Below are 8603 nucleotides of genomic sequence, written 5' to 3' on the forward strand. Positions count from 1 at the left end.
AGAACGGTGGAAATGTAAGGTGGAACACAGAGGAGGAGGGTAGGTGGTGGCAGTGGGCGTTTTTAACAACAAATCACAAGCGTGTATCTGGCATGTGGACGTTGGCAAGCCAAGTGGACTGCAGGCACGGAGGCGTGTCAGGATGAAACCTGGGCAGCTGCCAGACTGAAAGATGCTGTGGCATTCGAACCCGAGATCGACCTTTGAATCCCAAGAAAACATGCGATGCCTTTTTCCACGTTCATAAGGTTTTGGTTAAAGCGGCGCTTTATATTGATGGCTGGTGGTCTTTCATACAATGTCTCAGCTTTCGGCTAACGCTATGTAGGTTTAATATGACGTGTCATATTATAGTGGACAAAATTAAGAGGAGTAAGCGAGGAGTAATACGCATGAATGCCACAAGTCTAGAACGCAATGCAGTAAGGTATACATCTGAAAACCCAATGTTTACTGCAACAATAAGCAACAAAACAAAAACAAGTAAGGACGTTACACTGCCACAATATTCATGCACACGTCCGGTAATTCCACGCGCAGGTGGGCTTTATGCAAATGAAAAAGGGCCCTAATTTAGAGTCATTAATTATAACTAATGAAAATAGAGACTGTTCCAATTGGTACTTTTCTTAAGGATGCTGATAAAGGATGTCACTTTAAGTTGTCTCGCTGGTGCCTCCTATGCGTTGTCGAAGGTGCGACTCGACGATCTGACGCGCAGGTCGCGATGCGGCTACCAACAAGGACAACCCCCTGCGTGTTTTCTGCACCAGCTCCAAAGCTCAAGACCCCGCGTCTAGCCCCGCGGCAGCTGCGCTTAGCATGCGTCGTCGCCTATGACGTTCTCCTCGCCTCGAGGTGCATTGCGCCCATATGTACTCACGGCCGCGGGCCTCATGAGGTGCCGTGAACTCGTGGTCCCCGAAACCGCGCAGCCACGTCGTCTGCCTTTCTTCTGTTTCCCCCGTCTCAATGCTTATTACTTCAGAGTAGACGATTGCACTTTATGCCGTCTGCCTCGCTCTGTTCCCACGAATGGTTGCACTGCTCCGTACACTACTTGCCGAGAGTTCCTTGGTTCTGTTCTGGAGGGATCCTAGTTTGTCTACTTTAAGCGGCGGCTTTCACTCACAAGTGACAATGAATGGATACATAAATCGAAAAGTGAAGCCGCAGATGGGAACATTTAGCGTAGTCGCATCACGCACCTAAAGGCGGAGCTTATTAAATGGGCAAATTATCCGTGGTGAAATGTGCGCACAAAACGCAGCCATATCGCCCATGAGCGGCTCGAGGCGATCTCATCTAAACCTTGGGGCGGCGCCGGATAGTGTCATGAAAGCACCTCCTTTATAGCAACCAAGAGCTGGGAAGGAAATTAGTGCTAGTTGAACAATCGTTAGGGGGACAATATTGAGCATGCAGAAACTGCGGATACATAAAAAATGTTTACCTCAGCATAGTACAAAACTAAAACGGCCGGAAAGCAGCACTCACATTTCGCATTACGGGGTATTGTAACCGCCGACCACTTTTTTTTGTCCAAAGCCAGGTGAAATAACTTTTTTCCCTCATTTTTTCTGTAAGCTGGTGCACCTGGCAGCGGCGCTCGAAATTACTGCTTCGTAGGAGCTGTGACTAGCAGGCATTAGAGAGATTTAGCTTACCGTAATCCGCGATCCGCTACCGTGATCCGCCACTGCGCGTTCCACTGCGCATGCCCAGATCCCTTGACGCCGATAGATAGCGCCACATACTGGATGTCGGCACACGTACCTGCCGCGTCAGGACCAATCAGCTTGTGCGCCCCGCCCATGCACTGTAGAGGATCACGGTTGCGGAACGCGGAGCACGGTAAGCTAAATCTCTCTATTATGTTGTTACGGGTAGGACGACACTTACGACACTCAAGAGACATACGCAATCACTGGCACAGGCACAGACAAAACCGCCGACCAACCATTCTTGTCCTGCACGCTCTCTCTTCCACGCGCTAGCGCCGCACCCTCGCGCTGCGCTTCGTCTTCACGCCCTACGCTCTTCCCTGCCATGCGCCGTAACATCTTTCCACCAGTCCAAGGTCCAGTCAAAGTCCATCTAATTTCCTTCCTCAAACTTGAGCCGAAGAAAGGTCGACTGCCTTCACAAGGCGCTTCTTGAGTTGAGCCCCAAACAAGCGCTGTGTGGCCTTAATAGCTTCGTCCATTTTTTGCAGCTCCGCTTGGAGCTCTGCACACCGAAACTCGTGCACGGACGTTTCTCCAGGTTCTGCAGACGGGCACACGTGGACGACCGCTTCGTCCGCGAACCATTCTGAGTCGCTATGTACTGTGACCAGCTCAGCAATGAGGTCGTCCAGTCGGGCCTGCACCAGATACACCGTGTTGACCAGTATTCGCGTTTTGTTTCTCTCACCGTCGAGTTCCTTCTTCAATCCAAGCAGGCTCTCTTCTACCAACTTCACATCTTCGTGGAGAAGTGGCATTTGTCGCGTAGCACTCTCTACACCTTCTCGAAGCCCGTCGCGGTCATCCTGGATGGTGTGCCGTACACGTTCAGCCATAGCCAATTCTTCGCTGACTTTATCGTGCTGCGACTTCACAACCGTAATGCGCACGGCCATGATTTGCCGATCTCTAGATTTTGGAGCGACGCAGAAACGTCTTCCAACCCCTCTTGTCGGTGCTTTCGGTGCTGTTCCGAGTCCTCGCATTTCACTTCTCGTCATGCCGCCGACGTTCGGAAAGCTGCCGCTTCGATGATATCTGACGTTCCAGTTCCAGGAGGGAGGGGGGAACGCGCTACAATGTCTTCCAACCACACACACATACGCGGAAACACAGACTGCCACACACACGCCTCACTAATCGGAGTGACTGACTAAAATCTCAGTCCAAGTTCGTGGAAGCCGGCCGATGGGTACGGCAGTGTCACATATTGCCGTTCCACGTCAAAAGCCGCTATCTAAAGTGCAGCGGGGCGTAGCCATTGCGCGCTGGGCGTCATTTCTCCTCAGTTGCGTCCAGCTTGCCCAGCAGCACCATGCAGGTCCCGGATCTGCAACGCGGGGACCGCGCGGTCGTACTGGGATTCTAGCTTCGCGCAGTGCTCATACCACAGTGCGTAGAAATGGATTAGCAAGTAGCGCAGCGCGCGTTGCTGACTACCTGGTTGAAGTTCCACGGGTTAGGCTTGAAGACGTTCGGCTGGACAATACTCGCGGCCTCGCTTTTACTTCGGTCAGAGCAGACGTCGTGTTCGGCTCGAACTGTAGCTCCTTCGGCTTCTCCTCATCCTCATTTTCACCGTCCTTGCTCGACGAAAACATTTTGGTGGCAGCGGGGGGATGATGCCACACACCTGCTCCCAGAGCCAGGCTCCCGACGTGGTGGACGACAGGAGTCTTCCACTGGCCAATGACTCCGAAGACACAGCGGCAGGTGCCGCTAGGCCTAGGGGCTCGGTCCTTCCGCGCAGCTGGCCGCCTGTGCTGAGCGCCTCCCCGATTTATTCGGCCAGCGGCTGGACACATGGCACGCCCAACTGGCTGCCTACACTGCGGCGGTGGCAGCTCCCCGTCGCGACGTTCGACGCCTAGTGCCGGCCGACCTGTACCTAGCAGGTTAGGTACCTTTGGGCACCTCTGTCGTTGTCCCCGACCAAGAGGCGCGCTTACGGAGGCAGCTGGCCGAGCGGGAGCGTCATCTGGAGGCTCAGCGCCAGCGCACCCTCTCGCACACCGCCAAGGTAAAGGAGTTGAGGCGGGAGCTGTATCAGCAACTGATCAAAATGCAGCAACAGGAGAAGAGCTTCAAGACCCAGCAGAAGCTTGGTTAGGATCAGTCGACACAACTGTAGCGGCGGGTGCACCAGCTGGAGGTGGAGCTGCAGCAGGCATGTGATGGGGTGTATGAACAAGTTCATTCGCGAGAGGAGCTGGAGTACTCCCACCAAGCGACCCTGAAGCGGGAATGGCATGAGGCGCAGGCTCGCCTAGCTCAGGCCTAGGGCAGGTTGAGAACCTGGAGGCTGTGTGCGCGCACCTGTGGCAGCAGCTCGACAAGGATTAGAAACTGGCTGCCCAACTGGCTGCCTCCGAGGAAAAAGGCGAAGAACTGAGCAAGGTGACCAGATGGAGCTGGAGGCTGAGCGCGCGGAGCACCGACGCCGCCTGGACACTCTGGAGCGGCGCTACGAGAAGACCCATCTGGCCGAGAAGTCGCGTACCCGCCTGTCCGGGGTCGTCGAGACCCACAGCTTGGAGGTGAGGGAGCTTTCACGCAAGAAAGCAGATGATGAAGGGGTTGAGCAGCGGCGTATCCAGGAACATGAAGTTGTGGTCGAACAGCTGCGTCGTGTGTTGGCCTGGAATGACGACCTGCACACCAAGAATAGGGAGGTGAAAATGATCATGGGGCATATCAATGGAAAACAGAAGCCCAAGCCAAGGAGCTGAGCACTGAGCTGGAAACACTGACACAAAGAGGAGAAACTTTATTTATTTGAAACAAAGGGGGGGGGGTCACACACATGGCAGCATGTATATTTTTATAATATTGCAATTAATCATATGCAGTATTTTAGAAGAGTTGATTGAGATATTTCAGTGTATTCTGTGTGCCTCTGCCTTGTCGGTAATGTCAAGAGCACACGTACGTGCGCGTTCTTCTCGCGGGGTAGTTTCCGAGCAGTTAGAGAAACCCCCTCGCAGTGCGCAAGCGGGGGCGTCCTCCCAGCTTGTTTTGCAATGTGACCCCTAGCAGGGCCGAAGTTGTTGGCGTACGTGCACCCTCTTTTGGTTGTTTTGGTTGTGACTTACGTTTTTTCATCCGCAACATGGCGGCCATGCAGTGTGGAAGTTGCGGGGCCTGCGTGCCCCTTCCTGCGTGTGCACTTGTACGTGTTTGTTTCTACGGACCCTGACTTGGGGAGGGAACTGTTGCGTGGGCGTGTCTTATGCGTTGTCAACCGACGGCTAGAAAAGAAGCCGACTCGGACCCAACGGCAGTGCGCCTCTCGCCTCCAAGCACTCCGGGCTCCCCGAACCGCCGCCGCATCGCATCACAAAGACATCGCCCCAGGGCTCCGGAAGGACCATCGCCTTCGAGAGCTCCCCATCTGCGTCGTATTTGTGAGTGGAGTGCCGCCGCGCTCGTCGGACAATATGCCCGTTTCCTAATTTCTTCTGAACTTTTTCAACACTCGTCTTATCTTGTTTTAAACGTCTGTGTTCAATTTGCATGTAGCTTGATAGTGAGAATTTTGACTGATGTATTTGTAATTGCTAGTTTTTTTTTTAATGTACGCTACCTTAACTGTGTTGTTTTAAATGTCTGTAAATGCTTGCGTCGTATAATCCTGTGTATAATACTGAGAATATATAGTTGTTTTTCCATCATTGACTTCGTGGCTCTGTTCTCAGTCACAACGCTGAACATAACCGGCTAACGCTAGGTGTCAAAGTTCCAACTACCTTTGCCTCGGTTCGAGAAGGTGTCTCGCACCCCTTCCGGAGCCGTGACAGGGGGGGGGGGGGGGGGGCAGTAAGTGGAGTCTTCATTTCAAGCCTGTGCTGCCGCTTTTGCCTGGGTTACGAGTCTACAACTGGGTCGTTGGATCTGAACATAGCAGAGTGGCCTCTCACTGCGCCTCTGAATAGTGTGTATTTGTCTACGGGTTTGGGGCCCGTGCACCCCATGTGATATGGTAGGACATATGTCTGTGTAGGGTTCTGGGCAAATGAGGCTGTATTGATGTAGGCTGGGGAAAGTGTTGGGCTGGAGCTGTCTCCATTCCCGCGTCTCCTGTGCACTTAGCCCCTTCTATGGAGGGGGTACATCCAGGAGGCACTGAAAGCCAAACATGAGAAGGAAATTCAGAGCCTGGAAGAGAGGTTGTTGGCCGAGTGTGAGTGGAAAGAGAGGGAGCTGCTGGAGCGTTTGTTACCTGCAGTCAAGGCGGATGGTGGTCTGGTCCACTGCGAGCGGCTGCTGTGTTTTGAGAGGGAGCTGCGAAAATAGCTCCAGAAGCAACAGCTGTAGAATGGTATGGGCGACTACCTCGCACAGGATGACGGTTCCCCTGCTGAGGATGTGTAATACCTGCAACAGCTCACCGAGGCCGACACCCTGTTCACCCAAGAGGTGTCTATACTGAGCGGAGCTTCGAACGAATCGAAGCGGTCAAGTTGAAGGCTGGGATTGCGGTTTTTTGTTTTCGCCCTGGAGGTAGCGGGGAAGGTATCATGCGGAGACATAGAAAAGGAGCTCGATTGAGGTGGCGGACAAAAAGACCCAAGTCTGAACGTACACGAGTACAATCTTGCGCCTAAGCTAGAGGAGCCCACTAAAACGAAAGGATTCGACATGAAAACCAAGAACGAGACAAAGGCGATGAAGGACAGCAGAGGCGAGCGAGCAGTAACATGAGTCCTTTAATATGGAGACCAAGGCTGCTGAATACTCGTCAGGCAAGGATGGAGAAAAGAAGATGAAGACAAGCCCAAGAAGCAACCGTTCGAGCCTAACACGACGCCTGCGCTGACCGCAGTAAGAAAGCGAGGCCAGTATTGTTGTTCAGCAGTTGTGAGAATAGCTTCTCGAAGCGCTGAGCTCCAGCGTCCAGATGCTGAAAAGAAGTGAGCCCCTCCGAGTGCCTAGGCCCATAGCGGCGCCGGCAGCCGCGTCTGGGGCTAGTGGTGAACAACGTCGTCCGCCATGTCGGGAACTTGACTCTGGGAGCGGATCTGCGGCGCTATTCTACCGCGGCAACCAAAATGTTATGGGGTAGAACGACCCTTAGGACACTCAGGAGACGTACGCAAGCACTGACACAGGCACAGAAAAAAACCGCCGACCAACCGTTCTTGTCTTGCACTCTCTCTCTCCCACAGGTCTCTCTTTCGCACTGCGCTTCGTCTTCACGCGCTGCGCTCTTTTCCGGCGTGCGCCGTAAAAGTATATAAATAATTGAACTGGCAGAGGAGGAGATATAAACTTTAATGAATATAGTTTCTTCCTCATCCTCTACCAGTTCATGTACGCTGGAAACAAATGTACCGCGCACTGTGCTTTCATGCTAGCGCTTGCAGATGCAAGAGTGGTGGTGGTGGTGGTGGTGGTGAAAACATTTATTATAATGCACATAGGTATATACACTAGGTGGGATGCCTAGACAGGCACTCCATTTGCGTTTGCCGCAGCCCGGGCGCGCTGCGTTAAGACCTTTTGGGCCTCTAGGGTGCAGCAGCCGGACAGGGTTGCCTCCCAGTTCTCTCGGGTGGGGTTGGGGATAGGGGGCAAAGATGGATTTTTCTGGCAGGCCCACACCATGTGGTAGGTGTCAGACACCTCCCCACAGTGCGAGCACAGCCCGTCGAATTGCAGATCGAAATGTTTTAGAGTAGCCGGGCACAACATTGTATTGGCGAGCAGGCGCAGGAGAGTGAGCGGAGAGCTCCTTCGCCAAGACTTGGGCGATCGAAAAGTAACACGGGTGACGTTCTTTATATAATTACCCAATTTACCAAAAAGTCCCGTGCCAATAAAACTGCGTGCCAGATCCAGTTCGTAGGAGATACGCACTCAAGTTCGAAAGCGCAGTAACAGTAACAAATTGTGCAACATATTTTGGCGGCGCTGCCAAAGCAATTGACCTGTCTTATTTTAGCAAAAGGCTATGTTAATATCTAACCAGATAAAAGTTTCTAAGCAATCTACCACTTCGCTGAGTGCAGGCGCGACTGCTCGAAATGTCCGGCGCTTCCAAGTAATTCTACTGGCCTCCGCCATGATAAGCCGGCGGGTTCGTAGCGCCAAGGTCGTTTCTGTACCTAAAGGATAGATAACACTTTCTACATTGCATGTTTCCATACCGCCAACCCTAAAACACCCAGGGAAAAAAGGTAAACTGATGCCAGCGAGGTGCCATGAGAGCGCGCCATTGCGAGACGCTTGGCATCACCCATGCCTCCGCGGCAGCCTGCGTTTTCGGCAACTGGTGCACGCGCACAAATCCTAGATAATAACTCCAGCTGCCTGAATGCACATAAAATAAAGACTGGCACTTTAGACATCATCATCATCATCATCATCATCAGCCTGACTATACCCACTGCAGGGCGAAGGCTTCTCCCATATTTCTCCACTTAACCTGGTTCTGTGCTAGCTACATCCCCTTGACCCCTGCGAACTACTTACCCTAATCAGCCCACCTAACTTTCTGCCGCCCCCTGTTACGCTTTCCTTCCCTTATAATCCAGTTTGTTACCCTAAGCGACCATCGGTTACCCTCTCTTCGCCCAACATGTCCTTCCCATGCCTATTTTTTCTTAATTCCCACTAGAATGTCGGTAACTTGAGTTATTTCTCTGACCCACTCTGCACGCTTCCTATTTCTTAATGTTACCCCTACCATTTTTCGTTCCATAGCCCTCTGGGTTGTCCTCAACTTAAGTAGAACTCTCTTGATTAGCCTCCACGTTTCAGCCCCATAGGTGAGTACACTTTTCGATGCATAGTCGCCCCTTGATTCAGTGCCAGCCATTTCACAGAAACCTGCAATTTTGTCTCAATATCCCTTTGATCCATATCAGGCCTCTCCCT

The 8603-nt window shown here is 52.5% G+C and overlaps 1 pseudogene; it reads left to right on the forward strand.

The window, feature by feature from the left end:
* The first annotated feature begins 3346 nt into the window (after positions 1–3346).
* Positions 3347–4456, forward strand: LOC146171727 (uncharacterized; annotated as a pseudogene).
* Positions 4457–8603: the final 4147 nt, after the last annotated feature.

The sequence above is a fragment of the Amblyomma maculatum genome, unplaced genomic scaffold (assembly GCF_055883805.1).
Source record: "Amblyomma maculatum isolate TAMU_Amacu unplaced genomic scaffold, ASM5588380v1 scaffold_18, whole genome shotgun sequence".
NCBI classification, from domain to species: domain Eukaryota; kingdom Metazoa; phylum Arthropoda; class Arachnida; order Ixodida; family Ixodidae; genus Amblyomma; species Amblyomma maculatum.